Source organism: Schistocerca nitens, chromosome 1, assembly GCF_023898315.1.
Source record: "Schistocerca nitens isolate TAMUIC-IGC-003100 chromosome 1, iqSchNite1.1, whole genome shotgun sequence".
Taxonomy (NCBI): Eukaryota; Metazoa; Arthropoda; class Insecta; order Orthoptera; family Acrididae; genus Schistocerca; species Schistocerca nitens.
The window spans coordinates 507,309,876-507,323,514 of NC_064614.1; the positions used below are offsets into that span (position 1 = coordinate 507,309,876).

General features: G+C 42.8%; 1 protein-coding gene and 1 non-coding gene across 8 annotated transcripts in view; both read left to right on the plus strand.

The window, feature by feature from the left end:
* Nucleotides 1–13,639, plus strand: part of LOC126253041 (longitudinals lacking protein, isoforms H/M/V) — a 176,176-nt gene that overhangs the window by 133,754 nt on the left and 28,783 nt on the right. The window lies entirely within an intron of this gene.
* On the plus strand, nucleotides 7,260–7,334 carry Trnat-ugu (transfer RNA threonine (anticodon UGU)). Its single transcript has one exon. It is a non-coding gene; the product is annotated as a tRNA-Thr (tRNA).

Sequence of the window (13,639 nt, forward strand, 5' to 3'; positions counted from 1 at the left end):
AACTACTGATGGCCCTGGGAGAGCCAGTCCTGACAAAACTCTACCATCTGGTGAGCAAGATGTATGAAACAGGCGAAATACCCTCAGACTTCAAGAAGAATATAATAATTCCAATCCCAAAGAAAGCAGGTGTTGACAGATGTGAAAATTACCGAACTATCAGTTTAATAAGTCACAGCTGCAAAATACTAACACGAATTCTTTACAGACGAATGGAAAAACTAATAGAAGCCAACCTCGTGGAAGATCAGTTTGGATTCCGTAGAAACACTGGAACACGTGAGGCAATACTGACCTTACGACTTATCTTAGAAGAAAGATTAAGGAAAGGCAAACCTACGTTTCTAGCATTTGTAGACTTAGAGAAAGCTTTTGACAATGTTGACTGGAATACTCTCTTTCAAATTCTGAAGGTGGCAGGGGTAAAATACAGGGAGCGAAAGGCTATTTACAATTTGTACAGAAACCAGATGGCAGTTATAAGAGTCAAGGGACATGAAAGGGAAGCAGTGGTTGGGAAGGGAGTGAGACAGGGTTGTAGCCTTTCCCCGATGTTATTCAACGTGTATATTGAGCAAGCAGTAAAGGAAACAAAAGAAAAATTCGGAGTAGGTATTAAAATCCATGGAGAAGAAATAAAAACTTTGAGGTTCGCCGATGACATTATAATTCTGTCAGAGACAGCAAAGGACTTGGAAGAGCAGTTGAACGGAATGGACAGTGTCTTGAAAGGAGGTTATAAGATGAACATCAACAAAAGCAAAACGAGGATAATGGAATGTAGTCGAATTAAGTCGTGTGATGCTGAGGGAATTAGATTAGGAAATGAGACACTTAAAGTAGTAAAGGAGTTTTGCTATTTGGGGAGCAAAATAACTGATGATGGTCGAAGTAGAGAGGATATAAAATGTAGACTGGCAATGGCAAGGAAAGCGTTTCTGAAGAAGAGAAATTTGTTAACATTGAGTATAGATTTAAGTGTCAGGAAGTCATTTCTGAAAGCATTTGTATGGAGTGTAGCCATGTATGGAAGTGAAACATGGACGATAAATAGTTTGGTCAAGAAGAGAATAGAAGCTTTCAAAATATGGTGCTACAGAAGAATGCTGAAGATTAGATGGGTAGATCACATGACTAATGAGGAAGTACTGAATAGGATTGGGGAGAAGAGAAGTTTGTGGCACAACTTGACCAGAAGACGGGACGGGTTGGTAGGACATGTTCTGAGGCATCGAGGGATCACCAATTTAGTATTGGAGGGCAGCGTGGAGGGTAAAAATCGTAGAGGGAGACCAAGAGATGAATACACTCAGCAGATTCAGAAGGATGTAGGTTGCAGTAGGTACTGGGAGATGAAGAAGCTTGCACAGGATAGAGTAGCATGGAGAGCTGCATCAAACCAGTCTCAGGACTGAAGACCACAACAACAACACTGGATTAACAAGGAAAGACTCTGTGACAATGGCTGAACTGCCTCCCAGTATGTGCACGCTCTGTGATGAAAAATATTTCCTTCGCTAGGCTGCCCCTGCCCCTGCCCCTGCCCCTGCCCCTGCCCCTGCCCCTGCCATTTCCCAATGTGCACCTGGCATAACCCTCCAACTGCAGTTGATGCCCGTTTCTTTCTTTCTTCCTCTTTTTTTTTTTTTTTAAATGATGTTGCAAACCATTTATTCAACAATTAGAATGGTTGTAAGAATTGTGTTACAGGATTGTAACAAGAAAACTGAAAACTAATTTTAGAAGTGATTTTTTATTGACATTTAGTGTATGTGCATGTGGGAAATGTGGAAATAGCGTTCAGTGCTATAAACGCAGATGCAAGTTATTGTAATTTTTCTGAGTGTGGTATATCTTGAAGCACGGTTCCATACACAAGCTGGCAATAATGTTTACTGAACTTCTCATGCGGGAAGACGTAACTGTAAGTGTGGGAGTGAGACTTGAGAATGCATAAAAAGTGACTCCCGGTGTTCCAGAGCAACAGAAAGATTCAATGTGAAAATTGTGCCTTCCGGTGTACAAACAGCAGACATACACAATCTTTCAGGAAGAGCTGAATGCACATATGTACATCACCTGCAGATGGGTGGTTAAGCTGAGGTCACACAGGATGTATTTCTCATTGTTAAACACACCTGATGTTTCCATTGTGACTGTTGCATGTGTATAAATGAGCTAGTGCATTGCATGGAACATGCACCTCAACATAATTTTCTGCTGTAGCACTATCCAGTGAGAGTTCTTGGCTGTATCTGGTTTGTAAAATACAGTTTGTTGTTTATGAAAATGAATGGCTCTAAAATTCTTATGTTAGCTCTGTTAAAATGCACATTTCCTTCCTTGTCCATATGCTAGTCATGTTGTTCTGTCTGTAGTATCCACACACAAAAACGTCATGGATATTAAACATGTTATAAGGCAAAAAGGAAAGTTCCATGTGCAGTCAGTAATGACACCAGTTTATAAACTTTTATAAAAGTTCCTTTACAAATAGTGTGGTGCAAATTTACAATAGTCTTCACAAACAATAAAAAATTATTTTATCATTTTCACTTTGTAGTTTAAACGTAAGTTCATTCTTACTGGGTCACTGCCTCTATGCAGTATGGTAGCAGAATTCTGAGAACATATGAAATATAGGACTCGAAACAAGAAAGTACCAAATATCCTACTGAAAGTAGTGGTTAGTATCACTGGTTTACTGTGCCTCTTGCTTCGAATCCCACCATCAGCAATTATTGATTAACATTTGTGTAATGCAGCCAACCAGTTGCAAAAAGATTTTACTTTAACGTGGATTTGGCACCAGTTATAGGTGTCTTCATCTGGAAGTCCACGAAATTACATGTAGTACCAGATGAACACATTTACAAGGAAAGTGCTCATGATCTTATATCTTATGGGATGTTTAACAAAGATGATGTGACTTAACCGAACGAAAGCGCTGGCAGTAAACAAACACACAAAATTCAAGCTTTCGCAACAAACTGTTGCCTCATCAGGAAAGAGGGAAGGAGAGGGAAAGACGAAAGGATGTGGGTTTTAAGGGAGAGGGTAAGGAGTCATTCCAATCCCGGGAGCGGAAAGACTTTGTGTTTGTTTGTGTGTCTATTGACCTGCCAGCGCTTTCGTTCGGTAAGTCACCTCATCTTTGTATATATATAGGACTTTTCATGTTGTTTGAAAAGGATTTGATGGACTTACAGATCAGAAAACAAGGTGCCAAATATTTGCGTAGGTGAAGCAACATTGAAAAGAAAGAGAAATGTGCAGGAACCTAATAGCTTACAAGAAGAAAACTGAACATATGAATTACATAATGGCAATACCTGTGAAACTAATATAGGAAGAATAGTGTCTAGTATTGTATCAGACTTGGAGATTAAATTAATCGCCCGGTACTTTTGGAGGAGGTTGAGCCACATGCTGATGAGGCACAGACCCTATTCTAATTCTCTCTGTCAATTTTAAGTTGGTTGATGGGGGGGGGGGGGTGACGACCAAACAGCAAGGTCATCAGCAGCAGTCCCATCGGATTAGGGAAGGGTGGGGAGGGAAGTTGGCTATCCTCTTTCAAAGGAACCACCCCAGCCTTTGCCAGAAGCAATGTAGGGAAATCATGGAAAACCTAAATCAGAATGGCCAGATGCAGAATTGTACAGCCGTCCTTCCAAATGTGATGGATTTAAGATGAGAAGCAGCAAAAGATGTGATGTTGAGAAACTGAAACACACATGAACATGTAGTGATAGAGTACCTTGATCAAAGTTTCACGGTTCATGCAGACACAGATAATTTTAAAAGGTAAAGTTTATATGACATATGTGATAGAAAAACGTGCTGTTCCAAACAGTCTGCTAGACACTTATTTCGTGAATGAACTACATAAGAATTTTAATTCTTGGAGTGGAACAGAACACAAGATTTGTAATGTCTAAAAGTACCACTGTAGATTCAGCTTTAGAGGGACTGTGCAAAGAAATGATGATTGATGTTAGCATTAGGCAAGAAGTGCATGTTGTTCTCAGGGTCTACATGTCTCAAGTCTTAAGCTCATGATGTGTACTTGGATCCAGATTTTTGTGCACTGCTACAGAGGAAGGGAAGAGAGTACATCACATCATCAGGGTCTGCATTGCAGAACAAAGGACCACAGTCACATTTGGTGAGTGGTGATGTTCATGCCAAAGACATTGAAGACCAGTGTGAACATCTGCCTGAAAGTAGTAGTCAAAGTTTCAGAGTCTGACATGGAGTGCTGGCGGTGCCCTTCATCATGTGCAAATAAAACAGTAACAGAATGATGACCAATTAATACTTACGTCTAGCTTTATTTTACCAATTTCTCTTGGCTTTTTACCATTACATTTAACTTCTTTTCACTGTGTTTTATGTTTGTTTGTAATTAAATAACACTTCACTGTTTTCAGTCTCATTCCCCCCTTCCCATTTGTGTTTCCTCCTCCTTTAGATAAACTTTCTTTCTCGGTATTTTGTTTATTTTTTATTTATTTATTTATTTATTTATATATTTATTAATTTTTTTCAATAGTTGATTAATGTAATTTGATGTTGGTTTCATAGCTGTATAGACAATTACAAGGCTTGAATGAAAAGAAATGCCTCCACCTTCGTTAATTGGGTTTGAATGGGAATATTTTAATAAATCAAATGCAGAAATAATCCTTAGAATGTGATCTTTAATTACCAGTATTCACTTTTACGCATAATCACCAGCCAGTTGGATACATTCCTGCCAATGATGAACAAGTTTTCTGAAGCCATCACAGAAGAAGTCAACACTGTGTTTCTGCAGCCACAGTCTCACAGTTCTCTCAATGTCTTCATCAGAAGCATAATGATGTCCTCGCAGATCGTCTTTCAGTATCAGGAACAGATGGAAGTCAGACAGTGCTAAATCTGGACTGTTTGGAGGATGCTGTACAGTGGTGAGATTCAGCCTCTGAAGTTCTGCTGTGGTGGCACTTGGAAGTTTGTGGTTTGGCATCGTCATGCTGCAGGAAAACATTTCATTTTTCCTTTCGGACCCTTGTTAGCCGTTGTTTCAGAGTTTGCAGCATTGTGATGTAATGCTCTGAATATATTGTTCCACAATCAAGGAAATCAAAATGGATAACACCATTTGCATCCCAGAACACTGTGACCATGATTATTCCAGCTGGGGGCTGCGTCCTGAATTTCTTTTTCTGGGGGCAAGTCTTTGTGTCGATATTCCATAGACTTTATTTTTTTAACTACACTCCTGGAAATGGAAAAAAGAACACATTGACACCGGTGTGTCAGACCCACCATACTTGCTCCGGACACTGCGAGAGGGCTGTACAAGCAATGATCACACGCACGGCACAGCGGACACACCAGGAACCGCGGTGTTGGCCGTCGAATGGCGCTAGCTGCGCAGCATTTGTGCACCGCCGCCGTCAGTGTCAGCCAGTTTGCCGTGGCATACGGAGCTCCATCGCAGTCTTTAACACTGGTAGCATGCCGCGACAGCGTGGACGTGAAATGTGCAGTTGACGGACTTTGAGCGAGGGCGTATAGTGGGCATGCGGGAGGCCGGGTGGACGTACCGCCGAATTGCTCAACACGTGGGGCGTGAGGTCTCCACAGTACATCGATGTTGTCGCCAGTGGTCGGCGGAAGGTGCACGTGCCCGTCGACCTGGGACCGGACCGCAGCGACGTACGGATGCACACCAAGACCGTGGGATCCTACGCAGTGCCGTAGGGGACCGCACCGCCACTTCCCAGCAAATTAGGGACACTGTTGCTCCTGGGGTATCGGTGAGGACCATTCGCAACCGTCTCCGTGAAGCTGGGCTACGGTCCCTCACACCGTTAGGCCGTCTTCCGCTCACGCCCCAACATCGTGCAGCCCGCCTCCAGTGGTGTCGCGACAGGCGTGAATGGAGGGACGAATGGAGACGTGTCGTCTTCAGCGATGAGAGTCGCTTCTGCCTTGGTGCCAATGATGGTCATATGCGTGTTTGGCGCCGTGCTGGTGAGCGCCACAATCAGGACTGCATACGACCGAGGCACACAGGGCCAACACCCGGCATCATGGTGTGGGGAGCGATCTCCTACACTGGCCGTACACCACTGATGATCGTCGAGGGGACACTGAATAGTGCACGGTACATCCAAACCGTCATCGAACCCATCGTTCTACCATTCCTAGACCGGCAAGGGAACTTGCTGTTCCAACAGGACAATGCACGTCCGCATGTATCCCGTGCCACCCAACGTGCTCTAGAAGGTGTAAGTCAACTACCCTGGCCAGCAAGATCTCCGGATCTGTCCCCCATTGAGCATGTTTGGGACTGGATGAAGCGTCGTCTCACGTGGTCTGCACGTCCAGCACGAACGCTGGTCCAACTGAGGCGCCAGGTGGAAATGGCATGGCAAGCCGTTCCACAGGACTACATCCAGCATCTCTACGATCGTCTCCATGGGAGAATAGCAGCCTGCATTGCTGCGAAAGGTGGATATACACTGTACTAGTGCCGACATTGTGCATGCTCTGTTGCCTGTGTGTATGTGCCTGTGGTTCTGTCAGTGTGATCATGTGATGTATCTGACCCCAGGAATGTGTCAATAAAGTTTCCCCTTCCTGGGACAATGAATTCACGGTGTTCTTATTTCAATTTCCAGGAGTGTATATATGACGGTAGTATCTGTTCCCGAAAGAACAGTTACCGTCAATGACCATGCAGCTTTGCTAGAAATCAAATGATAATTAAATGGACACCCTAGCTGCAAGCAGGCGTTGATACACTTCATTGGGGACATGTTGAAAATGTGTGCCCCGACCGGGACTCGAACCCGGGATCTCCTGCTTACATGGCAGACGCTCTATCCATCTGAGCCACTGTGGGCACAGAGGATAGTGCGTCTGCAGGGACTTATCCCTTGCACGCTCCCCATGAGATCCACATTCCCAACATGTCCACAACACTAGATTCGTAGTGCACCTAATAGATGTTTGCCCATCATACTCATTACCGTCATATATAGTTAAAAAAATATGGGTTTCCGGCCTTTGACCTTCTTGTGCGATCGCACACGCTATGCCCGAACTCGTACGGGACTTGGTAGATTAATCTGCCACGAGTAATGAGTATGATGGGCAAACATCTATTAGGCGCACTACGAATCTAGTGTTGTGGACATGTTGGGAATGTGGATCTCACGGGGAGCGTGCAAGGGATAAGTCCCTGCAGACGCACTATCCTCTGTGCCCGCGGTGGCTCAGATGGATAGAGCGTCTGCCATGTAAGCAGGAGATCCCGGGTTCGAGTCCCGGTCGGGGCACACATTTTCAACATGTCCCCAATGAAGTGTATCAACGCCTGCTTGCAGCTAGGGTGTCCATTTAATTATCATTTGATTCCATAGACTGACGTTTCATCTCCAGGTCGTAATGGTGTACCCACATTTCGTCTCCTGTCACAATTGAATAGAGAAAGATGTCACCTTCGTTCTCGTAATGTGAGAGGAGTTCCTGGCAAATATCAGATCTGTGCGCTTTCATTTCAGGAGTCAGCATCTGGGTTACGCATCGTGCACAGATCTTCCAATAGCCAAGCAAAGCAATAATGTGACCCCCACCTTCTTGTGAAATGCTGATTGTGCTTGCAGTTTCTCTCTGGATGATACGACGATCGTCCTGAATCAATTTGTCAACATTTTGCTTGCGAAACTCGGGGATTGCTGTCCCAGGACGTCCAACTCTTTGTTTGTCACATAGGTCAGATGTTCACACCTCAACATCTTTAAACGTAATCGCCCATTGGTGCACAGTAGTCATATCAACACAATCACTATAACCTGCTTTCATTCTCTGATGAATCTCCATTGGGGTAACACCTTCTGCTGTCAAGAATTCAACAACTGCATGTTGCTTAAATCGCATTGACTGACAGTCTGAGCAGCGTTCCATACTTTACACTGTAACAACACAACCATTCAAAGCTAAGGCTTGCTGTCAACTGGAACTGTAGAGAAGAGGCTATGGAACAAGCCAGTACCCGGCACATACCAATGCTGCCAACTGTTTAAGAGTTATGAAGGTAGAGGCTTTACTTTTCAGTCAACCCTCATATTTATAAAAGAAGGAAACCATGGATCTTAATAATAATAATAATAATAATAATAATAATAATAATATCTACTTCTGACTAATTAGTCATTCCAAAATTCTTAGAAGTCTGATGTTTAGAGCACATGTTGCCATTGTTATATTCGTTGGCAACGATGTCGAATAAAATTCTAGAAGATATCTACCCTCCAAATTGTAAAAATTACTGTAGAATGTAGATTGTTGTTGGTGGACCATTACATATTGATGATATCATCTTAGTTGCAAGTTGACAGACTTCTTCTTGGTAATATGTGAGAGGCATCTTTGAAATGAAACTGTGAATTAATTAAAAAACTGAAGAAATTCCTCTAAAATTACTGAGTGTTAGTGACTTTGTAATTATTCTTTGTGAGAATCCTTACACAATCCAATCCTATACCTAAAGATGAATAGAGGACACTCAGTAGATTAGACACTGTTGCACCAGCTTTTAGCACAACCTCAACAACATTAACAGCAGTGAAGTGTTGATAATACTATTTTCCAATTAAAGTTACTAGATAGTTGGACATTTCACACTTTGGAGCCATCTTCTTTCAATCAGACTGCTCAATGTTACTGCCACAACAAATGGCCAGTTCACTTTCAATTTCTTTTATGGCTTTCTTTTCTTTGATATGTTTGGATCCTGAATCCTGGGTCTGTCACTTTTATTTCGAATTTCATCACATAATAACCGTTCCAAAGATCACACACACACACACACGTTTCATACATAGCACTAACCATACACTACTGGATCCTTTTGCACAAGACGCCATTCAGCATCACATATTATATTCAAAGAGATTTATAGGTGTACATTAGATTAGCTTCGTATGACATTGCATGGAGCCAAACTTTCTGAAGGTTGCAATTCATTGTCCTGACTGACTGGGTCAGCAGAGTTATAATTATAACAGTGTTCTGTAGTCTGATAGCATAGCACAATGGTTAGGATAGACCTGACATGTAGAAGGTTGCGAGTTTGAATCTTGTCGCCAGCTTGGAATTTTTTTTGTTGTTATTATGAAAATGACTTCATTATTTTTATTCATTTAATCAGTTTAAATGTTACTTTTTACTTCTAATACTCTGCCGTGTTATCACCACCATTGACTGACATTTATATTTCCACTTATTTTTCTAACTATCATTCTTATTTCGTTTGGAATCTGCCTGTGTTGCCTATAACCTGTAACAGAGTCCCATCTATGACTGCTCATTTGTTGCTAATATGGCAGCTTGTGTAGCCAGTATGAGGATAGTTTTAGGTAACCAGTGATAGTGAGAAATTATAATTTGATTTTAGTGCTGAAACTGAAATTTTTCTGTCTTTAGTTTTCTCATTGGTAGATGTGAGCATTGATTGCCATGAACAAAGCGATCATGATTGTAGTTATGCTGCAAGATGTTGACCAACATTTCCTTGTATACATTGCACATCACAAGGTCACGATTGCATAAGGACAAGAGTTTAGCTGCAGGGCTACAAAACGTCTTCTGTCACAGTTCAATCACTATTCATTTAAAATCGGCTGTCGACAAAGCATCTCACATTTCCGTCATATTTCACTGTAGCTGCTTAAGACATTGCTCCGTGTTAACCCCCTTAGCAGTATTGTGAAGTGTTCGGCTGTGCTTGTGTATCAGTTATAACAGAGTGGCAACCAAAAGCTGATGTGACAACACTGTAGCAGCAAGTGACAGACATCAGCTACCAAGTAATTTCTATTTGACTGTTTAAACCAAACTGGGAAACTGGATATAAAGGAACATTGACTCATTCTAAGTCAGTGTTGTTGCACCAGTGGAATTTTTCTATTGTGATAAAGAGGAAGCAGAGTTGTTATTCCAGTCATAGGACTTCGGGTAAACCTTGTACAGTGAACAAAAAAGTTCCAGAATCAGTTTAAAATGTCAGTATATCATTTAACAAAATGTTGCTAGTTCCATAACTTGGTGTAGAATCTAGAAAGTGTTAGATTTCTCACACTAGAAATTTGGGGTGCTGTCAACATGGAATCTGGTGGCTTCTTGAAATAAGTGGTGCTTCAGTGCTATTAAAAGTAATTGAATTGTAGAAATTTGGATTTACTGACACACTTACACAAAAGGACTTTTTTACCCAACATTGATTTCAAAGAAGAATGAAGATTTTCGGGTATATGAGTTTGAGTTGTAGGCGTAGGCTACGTGTAATATTTCACATGTAAATGGGATTTTACTAATACAGTGGAACCCCGCATAGCAAGCATAATTCATTTCAGAAAAATCTTACTCGTAGTGTGAAACACTCATTAAGCAAAACAATATCCCATGTAAGTTAATGTAAAATACAATAATGTGTTCCATGCAGAAAAAGTACTGAAAGTTTTATCTTATTCATGCCATTTATTAAAAACAATTATACATACAGTATTATGTACTTTATTATTCACGATACATAACTAATTCCTTTTTACTAGGAAGCTATCTATAGTCATTTGTTTCTACTGACGCTTCAGCACTTGGAAAAAATGGGACACAGAATTATCATCAAATAAATTTGTAGCGCGCATAACCACTGCTTTATTGGGGTGACGATTTTCATTGTATGATGCAACTGATTCCCATGCTTTTAGCATTTCTCTTATTGGACCAGAAGATTGCTGCTTTGCTCTTGCCACCCCATCGTCCTCCTCCTCCTCCTCCTCCGAAGAAGAAGAAGAAGAAGAAGAAGAAGAAGAAGAAGAAGAACTCCTCTCCATAACTTCTTGCTGTGAAACACACTGCAACTCCATAAGCTCTTCCTGGTCATTTCTTGGCTGTGATCTTCCACAAGTTCATCAATATTATTATTATCATCCATTTATAGTCTAGTCCAGTCTAGTCTACTCTTGGCCAAAGACACAATCTTGTTGACTACAGGCTCCACAGGTACTGACTAGGTTAGAAATAATCTGCTGGTCCATAGGCTGGAGTAATAGAGTGGTGTTGGGAGGCAGAAATTGGATCCTGATGAATTGAAATTCTTCAAGAAGGTGGTCTTGTAGACCTTTAAAATGGACAGGAGTGTTGTCCATAACAAGCAAGACATTGAATGGTACACTCATCTCAAGCAAACATTTTTTCACTGAAGGACCAAACACTTCATTGATCCAATCACAAAAAAGATCAAGTGTCACCCAAGTCTTGTTGTTGAATGTCCACATCATATTTAACCTGCTATTCTGGACTTAACACTTCTTGAACGCCCATGGAGTTACTGAATGGTAAACAACCAGCAGTTTAATTTTCAAATCACTGCTTGCATTGGCGCAGAAAAGCAGTCCAGAATATGAAACTGTTGTTTAGATACTCTTGTCACTCCCTTTGGAGCATCTATCTCCTTAATCTCGTCCTCGTTCTTGAGGGTAGTGCTAATAGTTGATGTAGACTGACCATATGTCTGTGCTAAACCATGCTCGCATTTTTGAGTGATTTTACTTTTCATTTCTAAGGCCATTCTCTTCCTCTTATCGTTGTTTTCTTGCGGCTTTATCTTCAGGGACATTTCTATGAAGGTTATTAAAATTTGCACACAAAAAACCAGTGTCTGAACAAAAGCTTAGAAAAATATGGGCTCACAAGCTGCACTAAGAAGGTAGCACTAAACTGAGACTGCAGTAAGCACTAAAGATATTGTTTATATGCCGCTGTCGACAATGAAAGGTGTTTGTATTGTAGAAAGTTTCACCCACTGCACGTGAATGGCTGGTGATGTCACACTAGCTAATCATCACTCATTACATAAAACATCACTTGGTAAGCTAGTAATTTTCTTATGATTTGTTTTGCTCATTATGTGAATTGCGCATTATGGGAAACACTCGTTAAGCAAGATTCCACTGTTCTTTGATGATAATCTTTGTTCCTATTATTTATATCTTACATATGTGGCAATGGTTAGTTGATGTGAAAAATTTGTAATTCCAATATCGGTCCCCCTGTAACAGGTGGGAGGGGGCAGAGTCAGTTGTCAGTTCAAAGATCATGGGAAGGACTTTCGTGTCTTGGCCAAGAGAGCCATGCCAATTAATGTGCCCCTGGTAGTAAGAATAAATGAACTTTATTTGTGCTTGTAAACTGAGTACAACAAAACAGTTATTCAGACATAAATCCACACTACTTGCTTCCTGTCCACCAATATGGTTGCTGTCATATCACTGGGAGAGATTTTACAAGGGCGGCATTAGTGCGGCCGTATCTGTGGACAGCAGTAGAGCTCACGGAAAGTCCAGGAGAGAGGGGCGTGACGCCCGCACTCCGATGCTCGACTTGCTGCGGCTCACTTTGGTACCGTCGCTCGCGCACGCCAACGCCACTAGCGCAACGCCATGTTGGGACGCGGAAAGGGAGGCAAGCTTAGCTGCTGTGGCCAAGCTTCTGCTCATGCTGGCAGGAGATGGCCGTGGCAACAACAAGAAGAAGCGAGGCCGACCGCAGCACAAGAGGCTACCGCTGCCAGATCGGACATGTCGCCAGGACGTGCAGGGCCGCAGTCGCGTGTCTGAAATGTGCCAAGGCGCATGACACGCTCGATTGCGACAAACCACCACATGTCGCGCCTACGTGCGTTAACTGCGGCGGCGCACTCGCTGCAAATGTTCGCAGCTGCGCATACTTGAAGCAGCGGACATCACCGCCAAGAAAGCGGTACTTGGAGAAGAGGCAGCAATCCCGCCACCCTCTCCCAAAGGGGGAAATGGGGAGGCCGCAATGTCGCTCAGCGCCACCACTGACGATGCTGTGGCTGCTCTCAAAGCCGCGATGGCCGATGCTACCCCCACGGTGGTACGACAAGCTGAGGTGGATGTGTCGACACAAACAGACGTCCCCCTGGAACCTGTAGCAATACAGGAAACTGGGGAGACGCCCATGGACGTGGTGCAGCCTGTACCGCCGCCACCTCCAGATGGGGAGAAGACGACGCAGCAGCATAAACAAGATCAAGAGGGAGGAGGGATGTACTCTGAAGTTATACCGTTCCTGGACATCACGAACCTGCCAGTGATACTCAAGAAGATTGCCACCATGGTGCGAGATGGGCGGTACGACGTCCACAGAAACCGTTACCTTCACACCATCAACTCGAACATGGTCTTTACGCCGCGTGACTGGGGCTTCATCTTGGAGGATGCGGTTGCGTGGTTGAGGAAGGAGGTCTGAGATGGAGAAAGGAAGCTCTTACCCGAGCTGGAGTCTGCACTGAATAACATCACGCGTGAGGGGAAGAAGAACTAATACAACGTCAGCTGCCAACTCCACCACCACCAGCAAGCAAGCATGCATGATAGCAGCCAAGATTTATTACCTAAACCACACAAGGACCATCCACAACGAGAGGCACAACTAATCCAACCCGTAAGGATCTAGGAGGAACAGCTATCCACAGCTTAGACTCAGATACCTCGGGCCAATGGCTAGGCCCGTATGTACAGCAGGAGCGTGAGTGCCAGGAGAGAGGTTCTGGTAA